This window comes from Myxine glutinosa, unplaced genomic scaffold (genome assembly GCF_964187855.1).
Source record: "Myxine glutinosa unplaced genomic scaffold, kmMyxGlut1.1 SCAFFOLD_338, whole genome shotgun sequence".
NCBI classification, from domain to species: domain Eukaryota; kingdom Metazoa; phylum Chordata; class Myxini; order Myxiniformes; family Myxinidae; genus Myxine; species Myxine glutinosa.
In genome coordinates this window covers 299,954-305,953 of record NW_027616454.1, presented here as the reverse complement: position 1 = coordinate 305,953, position 6,000 = coordinate 299,954, and the positions used below count along the sequence as shown (strand labels likewise).

Genomic DNA, 6,000 nt, shown 5'->3' with positions numbered 1-6,000 from the left:
AGTAATGACGTCATGCAGCACCTAGAGATGGCATAGGAAAGGAGCGGTGTACAATACACAGGTCACGTGTCGTACTTTTATATAAAGCACAGTCTGTACGGAAAGCTGGAATTAAATGCATACGGATATTGCCATGGCAACTGTATAATTTGCGAAATGACGTGAGGTGAATTGTGGAGCCAACTGTGTCGAATCACCACGGAAAGTGCCGAGCCGAAGCGACGGGTAGACGCGAAGCAACGGGCTTTGTCCAATCACCACGGAAAGTGCCGAGCCGAAGCGACGGATAGACGCGAAGCAACGGGCTTTGTCCAATCACCACGGAAAGTGCCGAGCCGAAGCGACGGATAGACACGAAGCAACGGGCTTTATCCAATCATCACGGAAAGTGCCCAGAAGAAGCGGTGAATTCACGACGAGGAATCGAGGATTCACAATTCACATGCTCATTGCGGGCGCCATCTCGCTCGTGTGGAGACGTTTGTGTGCGCTCAGCTCAGCGTCCGTACTTGTTGCTCCATTTTCTCAGCACGATCAGTACGCATCTGAAGTGCTCGGCACCGTGACGACAAGATCGTGACGGCGTTTTGAGAGTGAGCTGTTCTTGCTGCCTATCTGTGCACAGTAAGGAGAGTTTCTTTCTGCGGGGTTGTCAGAGGGGTCGATAGGGAAGGGAAGGATGGGGACACGATCGAGGGGAATGCGCTGGAATGGTTGCTTGTGCAGTTTGAGGAAGGAAGGGAAGGATCGGGAAGAGTTTGTGTTGTGGTGGGATGAGGCAATTCCTTCAGATTTTGAGTGGTGACGAACCTGCAGTCGTTGTTTTGAGGTTATGATCGAATACATTGAACTTGTCGAATTATCTGTGAAAAACACGAATGGCAAATCCAATTACCGCTTCATTCAAGTTTCTCATAAGATATGACGTCATCGGTGCTGTTTTGGACCTGCAATGACGAAAGAGTGAAGTGAAAGTCTAATATATCGGTTTGCAAGGTTGTTGGATGCTCAAGAGCTTGTTAGAAAAGCTAATATGGAACTTGTAAAACCATAAATGTTGAAGTTTACAACTATTTACTTAAAAAAAAAAGTTTCCAGACTCAGATGACGTCACTACAACTGAAGTTTGTCGGTGTACGAGAAAACATTCTTTCATTGCTCGAATATGGTTTGTTCCTTCTGTGAATGAAGGAAATAAATAAATGAGGCTTTTGGCAATTTAAAAATAAAAAAATTGTCTTGGGATTCGTGCGAAATGTTTGTTCGCATGAAAGGTGCCCGGGGGGCATTGCTGCCGGTGTTTAAATGTCATCATTGTTTCCCTTTGTTCTTCCAGTGCATTGTCTAACAATGGAAATTCTCAAACCATCAACTCCACCGTGTCTGGTGTTCCTTCCATGATGCTGTAGTTGCCATAATCTGTGGTTCAATTTGTTTTGTTTATTTCATCGTTGTTTGCCATTTTATTTTGGTTGTTAAAAACCCCTTGAAATGACAGGTGTGTACTCTATTGTGTACATGATTTTCTTGCTCTAATGTAGTTGAAGACCTTTTACATTGTCACAAACCTCTTAACCCCCCCTCCTCTCCCATGTATGTCCTAATAGCCCCTGAAACCGTCTTCTGGAGGATCTGCTGTGCCACATTTCCCTCCAGGACTTCGAGCAGGCAGTGCACCCGCCATCTAATGTCAATGTGGTCTCCCTTTCTTACCCGTGATCTTCATTATCCCCATTAACCATTCCTAACAAACCTTCTTACAGGTTGCTGTGTTTCCCTCACTCGCTACCACCCTCTCTCTCTTCACCACCATCTCTCTCTGCACCACCATCTCTCTCTGCACCACCATCTCTCTCTGCACCACCATCTCATTCTGCACCACCATCTCTCTCTGCACCACCATCTCTCTCTCTGCACCACCATATATCTCTCTCTGCACCACCATCTCTCTCTCTGCACCACCATCTCTCTCTGCACCACCATCTCATTCTGCACCACCATCTCATTCTGCACCACCATCTCTCTCTGCACCACCATCTCTCTCTCTGCACCACCATATATCTCTCTTTGCACCACCATCTCTCTCTCTGCACCACCATCTCTCTCTGCACCACCATCTCTCTCTCTGCACCACCATCTCTCTCTCTGCACTATCATCTCTCTCTCTGCACCACCATCTCTCTCTCTGCACCACCATCTCTCTCTCTGCACCACCATCTCTCTCTCTGCACCACCATCTCTCTCTCTGCACCACCATCTCTCTCTCTGCACCACCATCTCTCTCTCTGCACCACCATCTCTCTCTCTGCACCACCATCTCTCTCTGCACCACCATCTCTCTCTGCACCACCATCTCTCTCTCTGCACCACCATCTCTCTCTCTGCACCGCCATCTCTCTCTCTGCACCACCATCTCTCTCTCTGCACCACCATCTCTCTCTCTGCACCACCATCTCTCTCTCTGCACCACCATCTCTCTCTCTGCACCACCATCTCTCTCTGCACCACCATCTCTCTCTCTGCACCACCATCTCTCTCTCTGCACCACCATCTCTCTCTCTGCACCACCATCTCTCTCTCTGCACCACCATCTCTCTCTCTGCACCACCATCTCTCTCTCTGCACCACCATCTCTCTCTCTGCACCACCATCTCTCTCCCTGTCTGCACCACTCTCCACCACCCTCTCTCTCTCTGCACCACTCTCCACCACCCTCTCTCTCTCTCTCTCTGCACCACTCTCCACTACCATCGCTCTCTCTGCACCACCATCTCTCTCTGCACCACCATCTCTCTCTCTGCACCACCATCTCTCTCTGCACCACCATCTCTCTCTCTGCACCACCATCTCTCTCTCTGCACCACCATCTCTCTCTCTGCACCACCATCTCTCTCTCTGCACCACCATCTCTCTCTCTGCACCACCATCTCTCTCTCTGCACCACCATCTCTCTCCCTGCACCACCATCTCTCTCTGCACCACCATCTCTCTCCCTCTCTGCACCACTCTCCACCACCCTCTCTCTCTTTCTCTGCACCACTCTCCACCACCCTCTCTCTCTCTCTCTCTCTCTCTCTCTGCACCACTCTCCACTACCATCGCTCTCGCTGCACTACCATCTCTCTCTCTGCACCACTCTCCACTACCATCTCTCTCTCTCCATGACCTTCTCTCTTTCTCTGCACCACTTTCCACTACCATCTCTCTCTTTCTCTTCACTATCCTCTCTCTCTCTCTCTCTCTCCCTTACCCTTTCCCTTTCCCTTTCCCTTTCCCTTTCCCTTTCTCTTTCTCTTTCTCTCCACTATCATCTCTCTCTCTCTCCACCACCCTATCTCTCTTTCTCTCTACTATCCTCTCTCTCTTTCTCTCTACTATCCTCTCTCTCTTTCTCTCTACTATCCTCTCTTTCTCTCCATCATCTGTCTTTCTCTCCATCATCTGTCTTTCTCTCCACTATCCTCTCTCTCTTTCTCTCTACTATCCTCTCTCTCTTTCTCTCTACTATCCTCTCTCTCTTTCTCTCTACTATCCTCTCTTTCTCTCCATCATCTGTCTTTCTCTCCATCATCTGTCTTTCTCTCCACTATCCTCTTTCTCTTTCTCTCCACTATCCTCTTTCTCTTTCTCTCTACTATCCTCTCTCTCTTTCTCTCTACTATCCTCTCTCTCTTTCTCTCTACTATCCTCTCTTTCTCTCCATCATCTGTCTTTCTCTCCATCATCTGTCTTTCTCTCTACTATCCTCTCTCTCTTTCTCTCTACTATCCTCTCTTTCTCTCCATCATCTGTCTTTCTCTCCATCATCTGTCTTTCTCTCCATCATCTGTCTTTCTCTCCACTATCATCTCTCTCTCTCTCTACCATCCTCTCTCTCTCTCTCTCTCTCTCTACTATCCTCTCTCTCTCTTTCTCTCCACTATCCTCTCTATCTCTCCGCTTTTCCTATTCATTCATTCCCTTATTATCCAGATCTTGCCCCACTGTCAGTGTGTGGTGTTTTTTTTTGAAACTTTGTCCCTTCACTATTCAATATGCCTCAATCTGTAAGTCAGAAAAATAAATAAACATTTTCCCCTTTGTAGCAAGCAAACAGTACACAACTCGGCTCGGTACATTGTAGAGAGCCTAACCCTACTCACTAGAATACTAAGGTCACTACTGTACTGATATTCTCATGAATTCTACCAGCTTTATGCTTATTACCATCTTTTGTTTATTTTTATTTATTTTGTGTACTTCTGACCTCTGGGCTTTTAAGTTCCTGTTTTGCTGATGTATTTATTACCCTTCCTCCTCCCCTATGATATAAGTGAAAAGACTGAACTGCATGTTCTTTGCACACATTTCAAGGAAAATGCTCTTTGCGGTTAAACTTTTCTTTGTCCTGACATGTGACCTCTTCTGTGCTGCACCCTGATAGGCAAGGCTTGTTTCCTGTGCCTTGTCTTCTTTCTTAAAATTGTTTTGAGTTATTGTTCACTGGTGAAACTCGGGGATCTTGTGGTTTTGTTCGTTGTTTGTATTTGTTTGCGTTCTCTATTACTCTCCACTAATTGGCTGGCTTGCTGTGCAATAATTGAGGGCACTGCATTTGGGATTAATTAATTCTACCATGCCTTTGCAAAGAGTGCCAAGAAGCTCCTTGAAGACCTTATCTTGAAATTCCACCTTTGGACTTTCCTGTTTTGAATAGTGCTCCTTGATGTTAGTTAGAACAAGTTAGAATTGAGGGTGAGAGTGTGGTGGGGCTGTCTTGAGTAGTGCTTAACAACTTAGAATCTAGGGAGTGTGGTGGATACTGTGTGGGATGGGGAGTGCACACAGTGGAGGCATGGTGCATTCAGTGGGAGGTGAAGGGCGGGGTGGATACTGTTGGGGGTGGGGGGGGGGGGGTTGGGGGGCGGAGGAAGGGGAGCAGGGCTACATACCTAACTTTGAGGGAACATGGGGGATTCCTGACTGTGAGGGAGAGTGAGAGATCCCCGACTGAGGGAACATGGGGGATTCCTGACTGAGGGACAGTGAGGGATTCCTAACTGAGGGAGCATGGGAGATTCCTGACTGTGGGAGATTCCTGACTGTGAGGGAGCATGGGAGATTCCTGACTGTGAGGGAGTGTGGGAGATTCCTGACTGTGAGGGAGTGTGGGAGATTCCTGACTGTGAGGGAGCATGGGAGATTCCTGACTGTGAGGGAGTGTGGGAGATTCCTGACTGTGGGAGATTCCTGACTGTGGGAGATTCCTGACTGTGGGAGATTCCTGACTGTGGTAGATTCCTGACTGTGGGAGATTCCTGACTGTGAGGGAACATGGGAGATTCCTGACTGTGAGGTAGTGTGGGCCATTTCTTACTGTGAGGTAGCCTGGGAGATGCCTGACTGTGAGGGAGCGAGGGAGATTCTTGACTGTGATGGTGTGTCGGAGATTCCTGACTGTGATGGAGCGTCGGAGATTCCTCACTGTGATGGAGCGTCGGAGATTCCTGACGGTGAGGGAGTGTGGGAGATTCCTGACTGGGAGATTCCTGACTGTGAGGGAGCATGGGAGATTCCTGACTGTGAGGGAGTGTGGGAGATTCCTGACTGTGAGCGAGCATGGGAGATTCCTGACTGTGGGAGATTCCTGACTGTGAGGGAACATGGGAGATTCCTGACTGTGAGGTAGTGTGGGCCATTTCTTACTGTGAGGTAGCCTGGGAGATGCCTGACTGTGAGGGAGCGAGGGAGATTCTTGACTGTGATGGTGTGTCGGAGATTCCTGACTGTGATGGAGCGTCGGAGATTCCTCACTGTGATGGAGCGTCGGAGATTCCTGACGGTGAGGGAGTGTGGGAGATTCCTGACTGGGAGATTCCTGACTGTGAGGGAGCATGGGAGATTCCTGACTGTGAGGGAGTGTGGGAGATTCCTGACTGTGAGCGAGCATGGGAGATTCCTGACTGTGGGAGATTCCTGACTGTGAGGGAACATGGGAGATTCCTGACTGTGAGGTAGTGT

At 48.5% G+C, this 6,000-nt stretch overlaps 1 protein-coding gene across 6 annotated transcripts in view; it reads left to right on the top strand.

The window, feature by feature from the left end:
• Window positions 1-425: 425 nt before the first annotated feature.
• The window catches only part of PTK2 (protein tyrosine kinase 2), a 160,748-nt gene continuing 155,173 nt past the window's right edge, over window positions 426-6,000 (top strand). For 5 of the 6 annotated variants that reach the window (XM_068108145.2, XM_068108148.2, XM_068108142.2 and 2 more), the window contains exon 1: window positions 426-624. The gene's annotated coding sequence lies outside the window, so the exon portion shown is untranslated. The remainder of the gene's footprint in view (window positions 625-6,000) is intronic. The other variant, XM_068108144.2, reaches the window with a different exon arrangement.